General features: G+C 36.0%; 1 protein-coding gene across 3 annotated transcripts in view; it reads right to left on the reverse strand.

The window, feature by feature from the left end:
- Nucleotides 1-22,752, reverse strand: part of CNTNAP2 (contactin associated protein 2) — a 1,160,459-nt gene that overhangs the window by 1,074,795 nt on the left and 62,912 nt on the right. The gene's annotated exons all lie outside the window — the stretch shown is intronic.

A 22,752-nucleotide genomic window follows, 5' to 3' on the forward strand; every position in this document is an offset into this window, starting at 1 on the left:
ATTTATAAGAAGAGCAATCTATTGAATTAAAGTTTTGTTTATATAAGAAAGGACACAGAAAGGCAACTAACTTGTTAGCCAGTGACACCACAAAGCAAATCTCCCTCCATCTCCTAACAGCAGCAATGCAGTATTGTAGCAATAATCTATTATTAAAAATTAAAAACAAAAACAAACAAAAAAGAACAACAAACAAACAAACAAAGATCTTCACTCCATAAAGTTTGGACCAGATCTATGGTCAAAAACTGTAAGAAAATTAAGGCTGGGTCGAAAATTTGTGTTTTCTTCCATCTCCAGTGGGGAAAAAAAACCAAAAAACAATGCTATTCTTCAATAATGATTTTAGTTATGAAGGATAAACCAAGATAAACCAAATACTTATTACTCGTGGCATTCCTTATAAAAATGATAGTGACAGCAGAATACAAGCACACCTTAAACTGAAATCATTTCAACAAACAACAGATTGTACCAATTAAATCCTTTTAATATTCAGTTACTTCAAATACTTTTCCTACAACATTCTACCAGCCCTTCATAAATGGAAATTAATTGAATAATATAATGTGAATGTGAGAAAAGCATAAGAAAAGTGAAAGGAATGAAAAAGTTAGAAACAGTAGAGTCTGGAGTTACAAGTTTACCCTACTGCCAATTTTTATATAAATAAATAACTAATTATAATTCCTAATAAACTCTGTTTTTTCCACAAGAGTATTTTACACAAATTTCACAGACATGAAATTCCAGTAAAAATAAAAATAAAAAGATACCTAACGTATTTTGGCCATCAAAGGGATATAAATAGCATGGATGAATAAGGGAGAGAAGGCAGCAAGATAAAGTTGGACCAAGTGCTTTTCTGAAAATTGGAATAGTATATGGGCACAAACACACACACACGCATGCACACACACACACAAAGAGAGAGAGAGAGAGAAACAACTCTAACTCTCCTAAACATCTTGTTTATTGTGTATACTGTGAGGTGTTATTTTCTGTTTGAGGTTTTGGACTTCGATTCATGGTTTGGAGATGTTACAGAGTAACTAGATTTTCTCCTGTTGTTTCTGTAAAACATGTTCTGCACTACTAGTGGAAGAGCATCCTCTTCCTTATCCCTCCTGAGACTTGTTCTAATTGTTATAGTGAGATTTGTATAGTCCCAATATAACCTTACATCTGCAGGAATACACAAGCAAAAAAAGACCTCATTTAACAGGCAGGACTATGCAGTGTAGTCATTGTTTTATGTGAATAGACTTATAAAAAGGAAAATAAATGTCTTTATTCAGAATTTGTGACAAATTTGTGGTTTTGAGTAGGAAAAAGACCAAAGAATCCAGAAAAAATGTTATAATTGTAAATTCAACATGTGGGAACCAGACTTCTGAGATCTTAATTATCTGTCTCACATGCCTATATAATAGTATCAGTCTTTCGAGTACAACTCAACAGAAGATTGGGATTAAATCCCAGCCTTAATGAAGTAAATAGCAAAATTCCCACTGGTTTCCGTGAAGCCATTGTTACTGTGGGGTTTTCTTCTCTCTCTCATTCCCTGTACTACTAACTCAAGATTTTTTTAGTTTATGAATTGCAACATTTTTCCCCATGAAATATAGACTCTCAAGGAAGTCCTCAACTAAAATGTGATCCAAAATCTTGGTATTTGATTTTTGCATTGAATGTTTTAGGGTGGGTTTTTCTTCTGTTTTTTGGGGGAGGGAAATTTTTTACTATTTGTCTCTGTAAGACTTTCCACTGTTTCTAGATTCAGTAGGAATAATATTTCAGCCATCTCCCTTGCAGAGTAGTTTTGTGTTAGATTAGCAAAATTTCTCTTTGATCTCTTTTAGAAAGTGCCAGAAGATTACTACTACTACTAATAATAACGGGAAACTTCAATGAATCTGCAGTTGCATATGGAAAGCTTTAATTACCATTGCAAACCTGGCAAAATGTTCTTCCAGAACAGGCAACAGTAGTTGCACCTGTCAACATTTATTATATCTTGCATGCTCATAAGAAAAAGACACAAATTGGATAAGCAGCTTGTCAAAGTATATCTGTGAAAAGAGAAATATCATCTGATAGAAGAATTTGTTCAATAATTCATTTTTTTTAAGGTAATTAAAATATCTTTGATGAAATTCCCATGTTTGGAATTAGTGGGGGGGGGGGGGGGGACTTTTTTGTCTACATCAGTAGTTCAAATTATTGGGAAAAGAAGGGTCATCTCTTAAACTACCCCCTAAAACAAAGAAATAATCTCGACTTTACAAAATTATTTCTAAACAAAATCTAGATCAACTGGGACAGACAGGAAATCTATGACATATAGACATATAATCTATAACGCAATTAAGTTACATCCACAGTAATTAGTTTTTTGTTTGTTTGTTTTGTAATCCAATTGATTACAATTCCAAATTCCAAAAATCAAGGTCAGAATCAGTTTTCATTTCATTTCTCAAGTTGTGAATAGAGCTCTGATCATAGAATCACAGAATGGTTTGTGTTGGAAGCCACCTTTAGAGATCATTTAGTTCCAACCCCCCTTGCCATGGGCAGGGACACCTTCCACTAGGTTAGGTTGCTTAAAGCCCTGTCCAGCCTGGCCTTGAACACTGCCAGGGATGGGGCATCCACAGCTTCTCTGGGCAATCTGTCTCAGCATCCTCATAGTAAAGAATTTCTTCCCAATATCTAACCTAAATCTACCTTCTTTTAGATTAAAGCCATTATTCCTTGTCCTAGCGCTACACTTTTTATTCTTTCAATAACAAAAATAATAATAGTAATAATAATATTATCTACAAGTATACATATATACATATATATATGTATATATTATATATATGTATATAATATATATATATTATACAAGTATAATATTATCTACAAGCTCAGACCCACCATTTCTAAGCTTAGCTGTAAATATTGCAAATCACTAGAAGAAGCAAAGATTAAATTTTAAAATTATCTTAAAAGATTTTGAATCCATTTATGCAAACTTCAGTCATTTCTATGAAGTATTCAGAATATTAGTCCCATGAATATTAGAATATTAGAATATTAGTATCAGAATATTAGTACCATGCTTTCTTTTTAAAATGTGTTCTGAAAAGCTATCCAGCAATTCTGAAAAACTATCTAGAATGGGGTGTATTTGGAATAGTGTTGCTAGTAGGTTAAGGTAGGTGATCCTCCCCCTCTACTCAGACTTGGTGAAGCTATACCTGGAGCATTGTGTCCAGTTTTGGGTTCCCCAGTACAAGAGGGACATAGAACTACTAGAGCGAGTCCAGGAGAGTGTTACGAAGATGGTTAGAGGACTGGAACACTTATCGTACGAGGGCAGGCTGAGAGAACTGGGCCCATTTGGCCTGGAAAAGAGAAGATTGAGGGGAGACCTCATCAATGTGTATAAATATCTGAGGGGAGGGTGTCAAGACGACGGAGTCAGTCTCTTTTCAGTTGTACCCAGCGACAGGACGAGAGGCAATGGTCACAAACTGAAGCACAGGAGGTTCCAGCTGAATATGAGAGGGCACTTTACTGTGAGAATGACAGAACACTGAAACAGGTTGCCCAGAGAGTCTGTGGAGTCTCCTTCTCTGGAGATATTCAAAACCCGCCTAGATGCTATCCTGTGCAATGTGTTGTAGGTGATTCTGCTTGGCAGGGGCATTGGAATAGATGATCTTCAGAAGTCCCTTCCAGCCTCAGCCATTCTGTGATTCTGCAGTGCTTCACAGATACTTCCAATACAGTTCTACAATATATTTCAACACGAGTGCAAGACACAAAAGGTTCTAGCAGTAGATCACTATTTTGTTATTTACAATCCTCTGTGATAACAGTCACTCTTCTCCAAGTCTCCTGAACCTGCTTATGAACTTTGCTCTTTTAAAGAAGCTGCAGCCCACTGCGAAAGATAAGTGAAACACACTTTTTCCCAATGTAAGTTTTTATCCATCACTTTTAAATGCACCTTACATCTTTTTTTTTTGTTTTGCTTAAATCAAAGAGAAATAAAATCTAACTTATTTTTCCCTATAACTTCTGCATACTTCCATTTGATGTATATTTAATATGTATGTCACTATGTTATGCATGATTTGAGTCAGTGTCAACTGCTATATGGGTCATTAACATTATCAAACTGAGCACATTTTCTGTTATTCTAAAAGATAAAAGTAAGAAACAAAATGTGTGTTTATAAGTGCCAAATCTGACTGTAGGAATCATGTAAGGGCAACAAGAAATTCATAGACATTGTAAAACAAAATTATTTTAAGAGGGCTATTTTAAAATGTTTTACTAGACAATAAAAATACACTGAAAGAAAAAAAAATATATTTTATCTTCATGAAAATTAACTGTGGAAGATCTCTATTACTGTGTAAATTTTTCCTCATGAAGCTGATAACTATAATCTACTTTGGTATTTATGTCATTGAATTTTAAAAATAGAACAAATCACACAGAACAAAGACTTCTTTGAGAGTACGACACTTGTGGAATCTACAGTTGGCTGAGAGTGTTTAAATATCAAGTGTCACTGATTTCTGTCATTTTTTCATCATAACAGGATTGTTAATAGTTGCAAAGTTGTTATTATCAAACTATATTCATATTTCTGATAATTTGCATGGTTTTCAAAGGTGGGTGCCTGGTGATTTTGCCTGCCCAGTTTCAATTACTGAGGCAATATGACTCCTTTTTCATAGTATATTAAGACCTTCCTGAAAATTTTCCCCTTTGGGGTGTCTCAAGAATATATATTATATATATTACATTATATTATATATTATATACACATATATATAAGCATCTCAAATCTTTAAAAATTAGGCATAATAAATTTCTGGTTTAGTATTTTTTTTAATATGTAATCAAGAAGGATCCTTTTAAAGCAGTAACTGTTAAATAAGAGAATATAAGCATGTGTGATGTGTGGCATAAGCAGAACAGAGTTTGTCTCATCTAGAAAATTGTAAGCTTCCATTAAGATATCAATTTTCTTATTCTTTTCTCAAAACATAGTAGAATTGCAGTATCAAATACATGCATGCAGTTTCCATTGGAGTTGAGAGATAACTGACTTTAGCCCAAGGGTAGTGATACATTTTACATGTTGAAAGCAGCCACAGGGATACTAATCAAAATGAAAGCATTGCTGAAATATAGGATGAACAGTTCAACAATGATAACAGAAAGTTATCGGGAACAGGTCACTGTTAAACCATGTACTTTCAAAAAGTCTCCCTTGAAAAACATGTCATAACCTCTTCAGGCTCTAGGTACCAACAGTCAAAAGAAAAGCAGCTGATCATTCACCATCTCAGTTAAAAAATTCTGTTGGTAAATCTGGAAGTTTAAACCAAACCAAACCAAACCAACAGGCTACAAAGGCTCTGCTTCTGACATGCTCCATCCTAGGTCTGCCATAATTTTTACCATCAAAACATCCTTCTAATCCCTGCCCTTCTCTCATGACTCCTTCTTTTTTCTTTCTTTTTTTTTTTTTTAAATCTTCTTTCTCTGACTTAGCAGTCACTACACTAGCATGATTCAATGCAGTGTATGAGTCAGAATATAAAAACACTATAAAAGAAAGACATGACTACATTTGAGAACTTCCTGTTCTGTACCTCTGGCAACTTAACTTCTATTCCAAAACCTGACCTTGCATACTTGAAGGCAATGTTTGTTTGTTTGTTTTTCTTCCATTGACTTCACTAGCAGCAATATCAATGTTTTATGGTCACTGTCATATAGTTTAATAAACATACTGGAGTTAATCTGACAATCTGACAGTTGATTTCTGGTGTCACACTGTAGCTAAAAGAAAAGTTGTAGTGTGGTTTAGTGAACCTGTTTATTGGACATACTTTCCTTTAAAAGCTTTTTTTTTTTTTTTTTTTTTTTGGGATATTCCAATCTTATTTAATTCAGTTACACAGAGCAAAGATGTCAAACCAATGCCCAAGGCATAAAACTAGAAACATGTATAGGATTTATCAGTGCTATAAGGACTAATTTAAAATGCTTTTAAAGAAAGTTTCTCTACAGTTTTAAGAGTTCATGAGAGAGTAGAGAAATGTATCAAAATTTCAAAGGCAGTATTTTTAAAAAGATGCTTTTATGTGCACACAAGCAACATTTCGTAAATGAAAAACTATATGTCAGCATAGACTTGTACTAAGATTGCCGATGAAAAAAATCATAATTTCTCCCTCTCTTGATTTCAGGCTAAGCAATATTACCTTCTGAAAAAAACCTTCACTCAATTTAGTTGAAGCTTGTTCAGCATTAAGTTTTGATCCAATACACAATACAATACATTTTATAACTACTTAGCACTAAGCAAGTGAGGAGTCCAAGTAAAGCTGAAAAGAATCTGTATCCAGTTAAATCTTTTACTGGGTTATAGACCTAAACCATGCAGAAAAATGATGACATCATCTTTATACTGTCAGTGTGAACAAACTCTACAGTGTCACCTTGGAACTCACAAGTATAAAATATGCTGGGAGGTGAAAATGAGGAAAGCTATTAGTTAGGTTGGCAGAAGTTTTATCTGCAGCTTCACAAATAAAGAAACATGAACTTGTACAATTACAGCTCCTACAGTTTACTTCATTTCTGGCAAATTTTGGCAGTTTGTTTTGTTTACAAATTTTTACACTGAATACAATGTGATTCCAATAAGCAAGTGTGCTAACTCCAAAATATATCTAATATCAGACATTTCTTCTCTCTAAATGTATTTAACACACACACACGCGCACACAAATTTGCTTTTTCTCCTGAGGACTGATGTACTTTGTTTATCCACAAAACAGCCCGAACTAACACAGACCATCCATCCAATACCCCCTTAATTAGCTTCTAGTCTAATATTAAAACAAACAAACAAAAACCCTAAGATGCTGATTCATGTGCAAAATATGCTGTATATGAAGTTTTTTGAAAGTGTCAAGAAATTTAATGAAAATTCTAAATTAGCCCTATGCAGATGTTTCTAGGTGAGCCTGATCTCATAAGAACACCTGAGACCAAAAATATTCAATTGATACAGCACTAAGGCTTGAATTGTATTCAAAAGGCAAGGTTTTGGTAGCGGGGGCTGCAAGAGTGGCCTCTGTGAGAAGAGTCCAGAAGCTGACCCTTGTTAGATAAGGGCCAATTTCAGAAGTCTCCAAAGCAACACACTGCTGCCCAGAGCTGAGCCAATGAGCAATGTTGTTTGTGCCTCTGTGAGAGCAGATTTAAGAAAGGGAAAAAACTGCTGGATAATAGCAGGAATGAGAGAGGTGCCACAGCAGAAGTTTCCCTGTAGCCCATGCAGAGGAGACTATGCAGGAGCAGAGGATCTGTCAGGAGCTGCTGCTTGTGGGGGACCCACGTTGGAACAGTTTGCTTATGACGGATGGACCCCATGGTACGGACCCATGTTGGAGCAGTTCTTGAAGAGCTGTTGCCTGTGGGAAGCCCACGCAGGATCAGTTTGGGAAGGACGGCATCCCATGGGAGGCATTCCACGTGGAGCAGGGGCAGAGTGACCATGAAGGAGCAACAGAGACAAAAGGTTGCAGACTGACTGCAACCCCCAATTCCATGTTCCCCTGCACCACTCAAGGGGAGGAGGTAGAAGAGGGTGGATGGGGGAAGATGTTTTTACTTTGTTGGGTTTTTTGTTTGCCTGTTTCTCACTGCTCTAGCTCGTTATTAATAGGTAATTGTATTAATCTTGCTATGCTGAGTCTGTTTTGCCCATGATGATAATTGTTGAGTGATCTCTCTGTCCTTATCTCAACTCTTGAGACCTTTTCATCATATATTCTTCCCCTTTCTATTGAGGTGGGAGAGAGTGGTTGTGGTGGAGTTCAGCTGCCCAGATGAGTAAAACCACCACAGGCTTCACTAAGGTTTCCATCTTTCTATAGCTTATTAATTTATTCATTGCATTAAAATTAGAAACTGAGAAAATTATACTTCCTGATTAATCTTAAAAGAATAATCAAATTATCTCATCAATTTGACTGTGTGGTGCTAAATGAAAAACAAAACAAAACCAAAAAAAAACACACAACGAACAAAACAAAACAAAACAACACAGTGCTATACAGAAATACAGAATATCTTCCTAATTCATTTCATTTTAAAATATTGAAAGAAATCACAATTGTTATTGTACAGCAACATTTTTTAAATAGATTTTTTGTGATATTTCTGTCTCGAATATTTCAGTAAAAATGTTGAAACAAAATATTTCAATTTTCTTCTGAGTTTTGAAATTTCAGTGCATTTATTTTGACTTTAGGTTCAGACTACATTCTGTGTACACTTACAATTTTCTTCAAGTTTATCACACAGCTCTACTAAAAGACAAGTGACCAATTTGCACTGACATAATAATATCCAGAGTTCTGTTTATTGATAAAAATCCTCTACTGTCAGTGTGGATGTCTAAAGCTGACATTCAGAGTTAAGTAAAATGGTACACAGAGAATTTGGATGGGTCTGGAATGTACAAAAAATATGAATGACAAGAAGAATTTCCTTTGGCTGTGTTTTTAAAGTGTTTGCTGACCAACTCCATAAGTAAACTGTGTTTTAACAAAGAAAAAGCTGAGATTCACCCCCAAAGAACTCTTGCAGCACTTTAATGACCTTTGCAGTGACATCACAAAGCGACAAGTAGAACAAAAAATGGAAATGTTCTAACAAGACTGGTGGGTGATGGCTGATCTCCATCTCCACAAAATTGATAGTAATTTTGTCCTTGCAGCACAACACGTTTCTCAGAGTAGCAACTTGCAATTGATAGTTTGGGTAGTAACTTAGATTTTGCACTATCATGTTTCTAAAGCTTGCAGAAGATATGCCCCCTCTGACAGATCAGATTGAGGCCAGTCATTTGGAATTTGTGTTGTGCACTTACATGATGTTTTTCACACATTATTTTTAAATTTTAGTGCCTGGAAACTCTAGCATGCCCAGGCCCATGCAATATCTTTAGATTTATCCTATTTGCTACAAAAACCCACATTTGATGGTTAATACACTGCTGTTCTCTCACATAGAAAGACAACCTAACACTGCATAATTCCATTGTCTTACATGTGGGGAATAAGTCAAGAATGAACATCTAAATATATATATTATAAAGTTTATTTTTCATATATCTTGCTGGGTCTAGCTTTAGCAAAATGGACAAAATATTATTTCCGGCATTTTCCCTCATCTCTCTGAATGACAGCAAAGGCTTCCTCCTTTGAAATACCATGTTTATTCATTGATGGTTATTTGCATACTGTTTGAGTAGCAAACAGCTTCAGTTAATTCTGAATTCTTCTGAATTTTATACAGTTTAACTCTTTCATTAAAGTCCATTTTTTTTCTATTTTTCGTACATTTTGGATGACAAATACCTGGCAGCAGTCACTTCAGAGGAATTGTATCCTAAATGGAAGTAAGAGCCTGAGCTTAGCACTGTAAATACAAACGGAGCATATGTATACACATCAAAAACCAATTAAAAAAAAAAACAACTCACAATTCTGTCATGAATTTGATTAAATATATTTGATTAAACACATAAAAGCGTTAACATTTCACCACTAATTTTGTCAGAGCCTTTCGTGAGAAATAGCCTAGAAGAGTTCCTATGCAACAAACATACCAATATAGTCAGCAAAATAATTATTGTAAGCTGCTGATCTTGAAATTGTAAGCCAGGGAACAGGAAGAAACAGAATGACCGATTTTTTTTTTTAATTATTATTAATAGTGACAGAGATATTGTTTTAATGTATCTTATCCTTATCATAACCTTGTAATGTAGTCCAGTAGTCATAAGGTGCATTCACTGTAACTGTATCATAAAATCTGTATTATATTAGTGACATATAAGGTCAAGTACTAAAGATGCATAGTATAATAATACAGTCAATACTTCAGAAGACAAGATAATGTATGTCCCTTATTTTAGTCTACAGTATTTCATAAAATCATTTTAATGTCCATGCAAGTGATAAATTGCACATTCTAAAAGCATTCTGAGAACATTTTAGGACATATCTCTTGCTATTCTCTTGGAATTAGGAAAATATTGATTATTTTATTTAAAAATATAACTCTTGACTGTAAGCACTACCATTTATAAACCAGTTTAAATAATTAAATATTTAACATAAGACCTGCATAAAAGGATGTTATGTTTGTTTTCCTCTAGAAATGTGCTTTTATTACAAATTATTTCTTTAAAACTAATAATAAAGTATTACTGCTTATTACTGATTTGGTCTGTGGAATATCTTTTAGTAAAACTGAAGGTCTCCCTCATTAATACATCTCATCTTTGTGCATATTGCTCTGAAAATAACAAACAGAAACCAATTCATGCAACTTCTGTTGGACCAGATGTGTTCAAACCCAAAACATCACTTGCATACGTTCATATGTTCTGCACCATGTAACAGTGGGATTGTATCATGGTCAGTTTTTTTGGTTTGTTTTTAATTTTTAATTTTTATTTTTTTTACCTAGAGGAAACAAAGAGTCTAGTCAATTTTATATTAGCAATACATGTATGTAAATATATTCCATTATAATATAATATAATATAATATAATATAATATAATATAATATAATATAATATAATATAATATAATGTGTGTATATATTTGGAATATATTTTCATACTATATTCCTAATATATAAACACGTATATATCTAGGATGGAGAAGTTGTTTGGAATATTTTCCTTCTTCATATTTGCTTCACTAGCTGTGTGACAAAATCTCACAGCCTGGCACTGTGGCTTAAGGTTCCTGGGAAAATTTATTCTTAGCCACACTGTGGATGTCTTTAAGCAAAATAATGCAGCACAATTTTACAGTGTGTTGATATATTCCCATTTTTCAACAGAGCACCATGTTAAGATATATCTATGTGCTCCAAACAAGTATCAGCTCTCAAAATGATGAGTTAACTGGGGCAGGACGCTGTGTCCATGTGGCTAAACTACTTCTGCTTCTAAAGTGAGTGCAGAAACGATGACGTGATTTTTCTGTCCTTTTGCACTGCAGACATCATACAAATAACTTCTCACTCTTTCTCTGCTACTGACGAAGGCAGACCACAAAAACAAAGAACTACTACCTGTAGCATGTGCATGGTCAGCATCTGCCTCCCAGCAGGACTTCCTTCAGAAATGTATGGATTTTTTTAATTGTGAAGTCATATACATTGTCAAATCCCAGTGTATTCAGCCTCCTTATAAGTAAATATAATTTAAACAAGTTATTACGAAGTAATATACTATATAGCAATATGCAGGGAATGTTTCTTGGACCCAATCTATTCCTAATGTAAAAATTTAATAATGAAGATTCATTTCATATTATTTTGAAATTGCCTTTTCCCCTCCAATAATTATGAACCTCTCTACAGTCTAGATTTACAGGATCCTGAAATTGGTTGATTTTTTTTTTTAGTTTTGTTTTGCTTGTTTTTATTTTATTTCACACAGAAGAAAATCTAAAGTCACAGAATCACACACATAGTCACAGAACAGTTGAGGTTGGAAGGGACCTCCAGAGATCATCTAGTCCAACCACCCTGCTCAAGCAAGTTCACCTAGAGCATGTTACACAGGATTGCATCCGAGCGAGTTCTGAATATCTCCAAAGAAGGAGACTCCCCATCCTCTCTGGGCAGCCTGTTCCAGTACTCTGTCACCTGAACAGGGTGACCTGAATAAAATATTAGGTGGTATTTCTTCATTTTGAGGTTTCAGCTGTTTATGTTATGCTAACAGAAATTCCAGATGTCTCCCAGATAAAGAGAATAAGACAAGAAGTTTTGATTATATGTGTGCATAGAATTCATGATAATATTTAATCACCTTCCCTTATTCACCAATAAGACTATATCTATTTGCACAAGAGGTAAAGATAAGAATCCTCTTTCTTCTATAAGACTTTCTATGACAGCTGATTTTAAACAACACAAACAGCCATAACTTCTTTTATTTGATATGATAAATGTCTTGCTGCACCTAAGCTCCACCTAAGCTCCAAGTGTCCATTTTTTACTTAGGATTTCCTCTTTGTAAAATGGAGCAAGAGTAACCTTCCAGAGCCACCCTGACAAGGTTAACAAGGACCAGTGGTCAAGAAGAATTATGCACATCTGGGAAGCTACAGACACATGAGAGTTCTCAAGCTAATAAGCATCCTTTATAAAATGACAGCACAGAAATCACATTCCTGAGCGCTTAAGCTTAAAGTAAAAATATTTTCATAATTTAAATGAAAGATTTTATAGTATTCATTTTTATATGTTTACTGTAATTTTATGATATAATTACTATAGAATTTATTTATGCTTGGATTAGAACCATACTATTATTTTTCCCTTCAGTTTCCTTCTCATCTATCTACTTCGGCACTAACTGTAATTAAAGACACAGAGCCACTCTTTGGCCACTGTAGAACAGAAACAGTTTGTAGACATTGTTCTTTCAGTACCTTCATTCAGTGCTATCTCTGAACACTGATGTTATCAAAAGAATAAGTGTGGTTTGATGTTTGGATCAAACTCATCAGATCTTTTGGGGTGAAAATCTGAGGCAACAGGTTAGGACTTTCACTTTTCCTGTGAAGATTTTCCGTGGTCTGGTATGATAAACTTGAGAGACATTTTTAAATCTTTCATTATAGAGCAGATGAGAGAGACTGCCAGACAAACATTGTCCAGAAAAATAAACATTTTACAGGATTTATTATTTATGAAAGATATCTAATCTTTTGCTTCCTTCTACAGGAAAGGCTTCCAAAATGTGAAGCTGTATCAAAACAGCTGTATCAAAATGAAGCCCTTTGCTCAACCCTACATTAAAGCTATATACAACTTTTCAGAAAAGTTCATCCCACTCTTAGTTAAATACCATTTATGCCTTAGTATGTGTCCTTACAAAAGAATTCTCTTTGTCAACATTCACTAATTGAGTAACTTTTTATTTGGAAGTGAATGGAAAAAGAATGGAAAAGTATTTTCCATTAGAAAATAATTAATTAATTAGTTAATTAAAATATCACTGCAATACTTACAAAACAGCTGAATGGAATTTAAAATATGATTTTCTTAGTAGCCAAGTGTCCCCTCACTTATACTTGTCCATCAGTGCAATCAGTTTGTGATCCTGTCACATGCAGTAAAAGGGCTATTTGGATCAGGAATTTCAGTCTGAATTCTGTTGAATAACTGTATACTTTCCAAATACTCATTCTTTCCATCAATACCAATAGCAAAACCTCTTCCTCAATTAAAATGAAACAAAAAAATTCATATATTTCCTCAAATATTCATCAAGTTTTCTTCACATATATATTTCCATAGACCAATTTTTTTTTTTCCATCAGATTTCAGGCATTTTAAAGAAATATTTATTATATACTCCATGTAATAAAATATGATTATTATATCTTATAAAAACCCTGCCCAATAGCAATTCAGTTTTCAGCAAGTCTTTTCTGTGCTGGTACATATAGTTTCATTTCAAAAGGTAAAAAAACCTTTAATGTTCATAGAATCATAGAATATCCTGAATTGGAAGGGACCCATAAGGATCATCAAGTCCAACTCCTGGCACTGCACAGGTCTACCCAAAAGTTTAGACCGTGTGACTAAGTGCACAGTCCAATCTCTTCTTAAATTCAGACAGGCTTGGTGCAGTGACTACTTCACTGGGGAGCCTGTTCCAGTGTGCAACCACCCTCTCGGTGAAGAACCTCTTCCTGATGTCTAGCCTAAACTTCACCTGCCTCAGCTTAACACCATTCCCGCGGGTCCTATCACTGGTGATAACGGAGAATAGGTCACCTGCCTCTCCACTCCCCCTTGCGAGGAAGTTGCAGACTGCCGTGAGGTCCCCCCTCAGCCTCCTCTTCTCCAGGCTGAACAGGCCAAGTGACTTCAGCCGCTCCTCATATGTCTTCCCCTCTAGGTCCTTCACCATCTTCGTCGCCCTTCTCTGGACACTCTCCAACAGTTTAATGTCCTTTTTGTACTGTGGTGCCCAGAACTGCACACAGTACTCGAGGTGAGGCCGCATCAGCGCAGAGTAGAGCAGGACAATCACTTTCCTCGACCGACTAGCAATGCCGTGCTTGATGCATCCCAGGATACGGTTGGCCCTCCTGGCTGCCAGGGCACACTGCTGGCTCATATTCAGCTTGCTGTCAACCACAAGCCCCAGATCCCTCTCTGCGGGGCTGCTCTCCAGTGTCTCGTGGCCCAGCCTGTACGTATAGCCAGGGTTGCCCCGTCCCAGGTGCAGGACCTGGCATTTGCTTTTGTTAAACTTCATGTGGTTGGTGATCGCCCAGTATTCAAATACATCTTTCAAATAGTGAAAAAATATGTAAATTCATTGTGTTTGTATATATGTATCACAAGCTACAGTTCTGAACATGTTGAAGATTTTCAATAGTTCTAAGAACCAAGCTTTTTGCTATGTATACTTCTACCAGTGTCCCAAACATGAAAGAGCTTTTATCATACGATGCAATATTAGTTTAGATTCTCTAGTAAAAATATAAAGCCTTGATGTAACTAATATCTTATAGGAGAGAAGACATTATAAGGACAAACATTTCTCATTATAGGTCACTCCCCAGATAATATTTGGATAAAATTTGAAGAAAAAATAATGTACGTGGTCAAATTCATATCTATTAACAATGTCCATACTGATTTTGAAAAAATAAACAAACAAACAACATCAAAAATAGAAATCACTGTTTATCAAACATAGTAACATCTGTCCCTAAATGAATTCTCCAAACTCCACACTTGTAGTGGGTTTACGTGGCGCGGTTTTGGTAGCAGGGGGCCATAGGGGTGGCTTCTGTGAGAAGAATCTAGAAGCTGCCCTATGTCAGATATGGGCCCCACTGCCGGCCAGAGCTGAGCCAATAAGCGATGTTGTTTGCGCCTCTGTGAGAGCATATTTAAGAAAGAAAAAAAAAACTGCTGTGGAACAGCAGCTGGGAGAGAGAGGGGAGTGAGAAACAGCCTTGCAGGTGCCCAGGTCAGTGAAGAAGGAGGGGGAGGAGGTGCTCCAGGTGCTGGAGCAGAGGTTTCCCTGCGGCCTGTGGTGAGGACCATGGTACAGCAGGCTGTCCCCCTGCAGCCCGTGATGTACCACAGACGAGCAGGGTTCCACGCTGCAGCCCATGGAGGAGACCACGGTGGAGCAGTTCGATCTGCCCTGAAGGAGGCTGCAGCCTGTGGAGGACCCCCCCCCCCCCCCCCAACCCCCAGAACAGATTCCGGGCCAGAGCTGTAGCCTATGGGGCCCACACAGGACCTGTGTAGGGCCTGTGTAGCCTGGGGCATACGCAGGAGCAGGTGACCTGCCGGGAGCTGCTGCTGTGAGGGACCCAGTTTGGAGTAGTTTGCTCCTAACGGATGGACCCCATGGTACGGACCCATCTCTGGAGCAGTTCTTGAAGAGCTGCTGCCTGTGGGAAGCTCACGCAGGATTAGTTCAGGAAGGATGGCATCCCGTGGGAGGGACCCCATGGTGCAGGGGAAGAGAGTGAATGAGAAGGAGCTGCAGAGACAAAGTGCTATAGACTGACTGCAACCCCCATTCCTCCGCGCCGACCTCGGGGAGAAGGTGGAAGATGGGGGAGAAGGTGTTTTGGGTTTCTTTCCTCTGTTTCTCACTTCTCTAGCTTGATAGTAACAGGCAATAAATCTTACCATCTCCCTTCTCTGAGTCTGTTTTGCCCATCACGATGATTGTTGAGCCATCTTCCTGTCCTTGTCTCAAACCTTGAGCCCTTTGCATCGTATTTTCTCCCCCTTCCCTTTGAAGGAGTGTGAGAGAGTGGCTGTGGTTGAGCTTGGCTGCCCACCCGAGTAAAACCACCACAACTCTGCATGCCCTGATCTTCCTATGGTCTTGGCAGAGATCTCTTTTCATACAGAGTACTTGTTAAAATTAATAATCTCCATATGCCTAGATTTGGACGATAATAAAAGAAAATTTAAAGTTCTTATTTTTTTTTTTTCCATTCAGTTGTGAATATGCCTGCCTTTAACCTGTGAGGTCCAGAGAACTATAATCCTCTTTCTCAAGAAAGCAGACCCTAGTTTTCAAGAAAGCACATCCAGGGATGTCATAAGTCATAGCTGAATACTAGCAGTTAAAAACTAAAGTTCCAAGTTTTCTGCAAGGGAACCTTTTTATTTATTTATTTATTTATTTATTTATTTATTTATTTATATTTATTTATTTATTTTCCCTTGACATTTTAAGCATAGATTATATTCCAAAACAAAACAAATCAAAACAAAACAAAAGTGATGCTCAAGGTGAAAATTTAATTTAGAACTGCATATTTATCTCCTACTGGCTATACATTTTCATACCTGATATCACAAGGAAACACTACCAAAGTCTTTCCATAAAAATACATTTGTTTCCACACCATCACCATTTCGATAATAGAATAAGGAAAAGGAAGGTACTACTCAGTAGTGCTGCCTGAAGAAAACTGGAGATTCAGATTTCTGTCTCTTTAAACTCCTCTTTAGCTTCAATTTTCGTTTTCTTACATAACCATTCTCGTCTTATTAGCTATTCTCATTGTGGCACTGAAATTCCAGCTGTTGTACTGACTAGGCTTTGAAGGTAAGAAACAGAAAATCAGCAATACTCAGGATGTTTAAATATGTAAAATTGAAGGACATGCTGATAAAATTGAATGGACATGCTGATACTTAAAAAATAAAATAATATGAAATAAAACAGACAGAAATATAGCTGCTGATTGGTCCTTTCTTTGAAGCTGTTAAAAAGAATTGAACCCACAATTTTAAATGTGCCTTAAGTTTTTATACAATAGTATCTGCAACACTGATTTGTCACCTGTGTAGGCAGAATATGGTACATTGCTTGCTTACTAAAAACTCAAAACTAGTGACAAAGGATTTGGTCTCAGGACATTGTTCATTTCCTACAAAAGCTTTAGAAAGCCTTTGTATGTGCTCTGTCACTCAGATTTGCACCCCAAAAAAGTACATACTGCATACTAACAAAGAGCCTAGCCCTTTGCAAGCAACATCTGCAGCATCCCCCAGTTATGCCGTCTACCACCTATGAGAACAGAAGAATAAAAGCTCCTAAACTGCACATATATCACTGCCATTCAGGAAAAATCTTTCTATTCCTCATTAAAAATCCTCTTTTCTCTCAATGGCAAATTTGTCTGTGCAAAGATCAAGAAGAGATGCTCAAGTAATAAGCTATCTTATTTTTGTTGCAGTATTTGTAAGCCAGTATTAAAATTTATATAATATTTTAAAACCTGTTTTTATTACGCTCATGATAAATATGAATATAAACAAGCAGCACAGAAATCTTAGAATAATCCTACCATGAAAAAGTAGTCCTACACATCTGAAAGACTGTGAAGGCACATAACACAACAAATACATGCAATAATGAGTAGGAGAAAAGAGGTAAAAGGTAGTGTCATGTGTGTTCTATAAAATTTATTTTAGGAAACTGAAGGACTGTTGATTGAGCCTTAATTAAGGGATTTCCTTTGATTTAAATAATTATCAGAAGTTTATTCAAAGATACCAAACTACTAAACATCTCACAAAATAGGATAGTAAAGCACATTAATCATACTGTACAATATGCAAAGCATACAGTTAAAATCCAAGACCTAGCTTGATTGTTTTTATATTTAATAAATATACACAAAAACTGGTGAAAACCTATTGATAGGTTTTCTGATAGGATTTGGATCCTACCAAATTTTATCCTGACTGTCGGGGTATGCAAAGCTAAGCAGAACAGAGTTGCATCCTTCAGAACATGGAGGGGTCAGACTACAGTTAAGCGGAGGAGATAAGTAGAAAGGTTCAAATTGTGAAGAACTGAAATGTTACAAGGAAATATTACATGGAAAAGTTAATGCTTAAAGGGAAACAGTGGGTGACAACAAATAGTTTTAAACAAGTCTGAGGTTGTTAGGTAAGCCAATTTATCACTTTTTTTTTTTTCCCCCTCCCAACGTCCTTAAGAAACATGAGATAGAAGACAACAGATCTATTGGAGGAAATACTCCTACAGACAAAATTAAGAAAATCAGATCTTACTACTTGCATGCAGAAAGGGAAAAGGAAAGAAAAAGGCAGAGAAAAACAAGCAATCAGAAAATTTTAACTGTGGCCTGTGCATATGCATATACAGAAACAATTGAGTTTAAACTGTTACTCAATTTGTAGACTTGGGCAACTGGAAAATAGGTCATTCTAGTCAGGATGCTACAGAAAAGAGGAAAGATAAAAAGTTACATTCCTAACATGTTAGTGAGGAAAACGCTCTACACAGACAAAATAAGTAAGAGCAAAATTTTTATTATGATATATGGCTGAAGAAGGTCCCATTATTTTAAAAGAAGTCAATGAACATGGTGATGTGCCTTAGCTGAGATAGTTCTTTAATACACTACAGTACAGCCTAGTATTATGAGTCTCATGCCTCAGGAACACTTACATTGATAGTGTGAAATGTCAAATAGCTATCTGCCAGGTGTGAACCATTAGGTCTCTGTGATTTGGTGCACTCTGATACATCCATTTGATGCAGGGTGCAAATGTAATCAACTTTGATTATGATGTGCTGCTGTGGGCACTTTGGAAAAGGCTGATTTATTTTTAGATGACTGCATCTCTTGAACCATTAGAGCTCTCTTGCTGAAAATCACTTTGTGTAACTAGTATTGGAGGGCCATTGATATCATGTGCTATTTCTACATAGGAAGACTAAAAGAGGCAGTATTGATGCACTTTAATTTTTTCAAGGGTTCCGCTTGAATGGCTTTTAGAGTCCTACAGGGTGGATAATGTGTTAATTTACATAATGCATCTGACCATTTAATTTATCTTAAAAAAAAAAAGGAAAGTAAACTATTGTAAAATATTATAGACCAACATTTTTTATCCATAGATCTACAGATAAAGTTTTACTAGCAATTTCCCTGGCTTAATTTAGAAAGGACTTTAAAGCATTTTTAATAATAACTTAATACCTTCTTGGTGAATTACATAAGTCTTGCTGCCTGTTATCCAACTTCAGAAACTAGCCATGTCTCATCCCACACCCACAGAGAATTGCATGCATTTCTCGGGATGCAATAGCTTTCTGGGCAGACCTGTTTTTTGTTTCTTTTTTTTTAAGTGGTGAAGACCCATTATTACCTGTTCTTTGAGCCCAAGCCCTCCCTTTTTTGTCATGCAGCAGAACCACGATGTAGAGAGAGTTGTTCATCATGTAGAGAGACAATATTTGCTCTGCAAGTTTAAAGTCACTGTAAAATGTTTACAAATCTGGAAGACTGAATTCACTGAAAAAATATTTTCCAGGTCATTGAACTTTTCTGTAGCCAGCATTTCAGATAAAGACCTAGTATTGAATTAAAACTAGATAAAAGCTCATGTGATTTATTATTCCCCCCAAAAAATGAATCCATGCTACTTACCAAACCAAACATATTCACAAAGAATACCTAGCTTATCTGAAGAGCTTAAAATTAACAAAGTATTTTTCAACATGAGAAACTTAAGACCATCTTTCTTCATCAAACAATGTAGTATTAATAGCACATATTCCAGTAGTGTATTATACTTCCATAAGATATTTGACCCCTCCAGTTTACTCTTGCTGAACAGAAATACACTTGTGAAATTACACTATAAATTCTTATCAGATGGAAAAACAAACAAACAAACAATCTTGCTAAGGCCTTTTGCAGGAGAAACTTGTCTGTGTTATGTAGAACATGGTGTTAAGAAAGTTTGATGTCAATGAGAGCCAACTCAATCACAGTATTTGTTATTTATTTGTAATCACCTTAGCACACTGCCCCCCACCCTGTGAGACTAGCCATGACATTGTTCAAGGCCTATGATGAAGCAACAAGCTAAATGCCCATTTTCCAAGACCTCACAGAGAAGGAGAACAAAACAAACAAAAAACCAAAAAAACACCCTGTGGGGTTGATCTTTGGAGCCAGAATCTATCCAAGAACATTTTCATATCCACACTGTTATAAATTTGACTGAGACTGGTTTCCTCCTATGAGGAGGATGCCAGTGGAATAAGCTTAATCTTCTTTAAGGAGGCACCTGTAGGGGAATTGCAATTAAACAACTATTTTCCAAGGAATTCAAAGGGAAAGGTCATATCATCAGTGGGCAAAGAACAGGAATACTCCTTTATGCTACCTCAGTAACAAAGATCAGGCCTGAAAATATTGGAGAGGGAGGAAGGAGGTAAGGTAAACACTACCACAGCTTTTTGTCCTAAAACTTAAATTTAAATTCTAGCCAAATTCTAAATGCTGCCTTAGCTTAAGGTTTTATGACTTTGAAGAACGGAAAGATGAACTTAGGGAAAAAAAAAAAGCAAGTCTAACACATTGCAAGCTTTTTTAAAGTTCAGAATGTCAACGTGTAAACACTCAGGTTAGTAACAGTTTCATAAACAATCCTCTCCTAAATAAGTAATCAGAAAGTCTTGGGTTGGAAGGGACCTTAAAGATCATCCAGTTCCAACCCCCCTACCATAGGCAGGGATGTCACCCACTAGATCAGGTTGCCCAGGGTCTTGTCCAACCTGGTCTTGAACACCTCCAGGGATGGGGCATCCCCAAGTTCTCTGGGCAATCTGTTCCAGTGCCTCAGTGGAGCGAAGAATGAAGAATTTCCTCAAAAATAATACAAGTAATAATATTTGTTGTTCAAAGTGGCATCACAACAATTATCAGAGAATCATACTAAGCTGTGAGTAACTTTTGCTACATAGTTTAGGAAATAAAAAATTGTAAATCAAAGGAATTGCAATCTCATGCTAAAAGCTACTCTGGTTCTTACAAGCAGCACAATTTTTCAGTTGTGCAGCTTCATTAGTTGGTAAGTAATCCATATATTGTACATAGGACACATTCACTACATGCAATATTAACATCCCTTGTTCTTCTCAACTGAAGAATAAAGTTTTTGTTAGTTTTAATATTTTGAGTTGTTTCTCTATTGTCTACAAGCTCCTTCCCACATTTTTTTTTTTTAAAGAAAAATCTATACTTACGCTTGAAACCACCTTGATCTAAGTTCTGCTCTACTTCCTGATGCAGATGGACAGTCAATGGCAACTAAGTTAACAGCACTCAACAAGTTACTCATCACTAGAGCCATGGTGGCTGGCAATGTGTCTCTACAGAACCTTCTGCTATTAAGAAATAAAATGTTCTACTTAAATGAGGAAGTTGCTAATTATTGTCAATAAACAGGACAGAATTTGGACCTAAGGAAGCTCAAAGTATAAATCAGTTGCTGTGAAAGATAACAATTAACATTTTGCAGAATACTAAGAAACTATTAGAAGAAAACAAATGAAGCTCTATAAAACCCTTATTGAATTTCAAACATTCAAAACTTGTTTATTTCCCTTATGCAATATCAATGGCTACATTAAAAGCCAACATTGAAAGGAAACAGGAAATAATTTAAAGTATGCTGCTTGCTTTCAACCTTAAGTATGAACCCAAAGAATCGTGTCTCCAGTCTGGAAGTTTAACACTCACTGTGACATATATTGAAACTACGACATATTAAAGGAAAGCTCTTTTTTCAAGAAAAAGACAAGCAGTTCCAAATCCCCTCAGATATCAGAATGCTTATAGTTTGAAGGGCTGAAACAAACAAACAAACAAACAAACAAAAAAAACACAGAACAGTATTCTTTGAAATGAACTATTGCTATTGAGATCAGCTAGTTACATGTGTCAGAGAGAGCATTTTGAGTAAGCTTTGAAAACACAGGTCTTTACTTAGAAATAATTGTATAGTGAGTAGAATTGTAGAGTGTTTTGGTTTCGTAGGGACGTTAAAGATCATCTAGTTTCAACTCCCCTGCCAAGTGCAAGGACATCTTCCACTGAGTCAGGTTGCTCAAAGCCCTATCTAACCTAGCCTTGAGCACCTACACAGCTGGAGCAGCAACAACTTCTCTCGGCAAAAGAAAGTATTATGATCTTTATTTTATAAATGCAGGACCAAGCCAAGACAGATTTGCAAAAAATAAAATAAAAAATAAGTAAAAAACAAACAAACAACAAAAATAAAACACAAAACCCACAGTCCTCCAGCATATAGATGAGGTGACACTGAATTGATGTGTGAACAGACAAAATGCTGCTTTATATTTCAGGCTGCAGAAATCTCTTGTGGTATGGTTGTTCAGCGTTATGAAGGCAGATTGGGTGAGAAAAACTATGTGGTAGTGTTTGGAAAAAAAAGTAGGAAGATAGATGACATTTGTGCAACTTGTTTGGAAGAGTATTTCCAAGAGCACAATCAAAAAAAATGATTGAGGAAAGTATCCCATAAGATGTGACTCAATTCCAAAGTTTTGGAACTCATCCAGAGGGAGGTGCATGATTGTGCCTCTCTTCGGCAGGCAGAAAAATCAATTTGAATTCAGATTTTTGGTTTCACTGATGACTCACAGTGCTCAGTACAGTAAAACAAACTTATTGATTAACACGTTTAAGGGTACTGTTCCATTTCGTCTTTTAGGGCAAAATAATTTCTTTAGCTTATTGTGTAACATTAATGGTGTGAGATACTTTTGCTAAATTGTT

This window comes from Anser brachyrhynchus, assembly GCF_964034855.1.
Source record: "Anser brachyrhynchus genome assembly, chromosome: 2".
NCBI lineage: Eukaryota > Metazoa > Chordata > Aves > Anseriformes > Anatidae > Anser > Anser brachyrhynchus.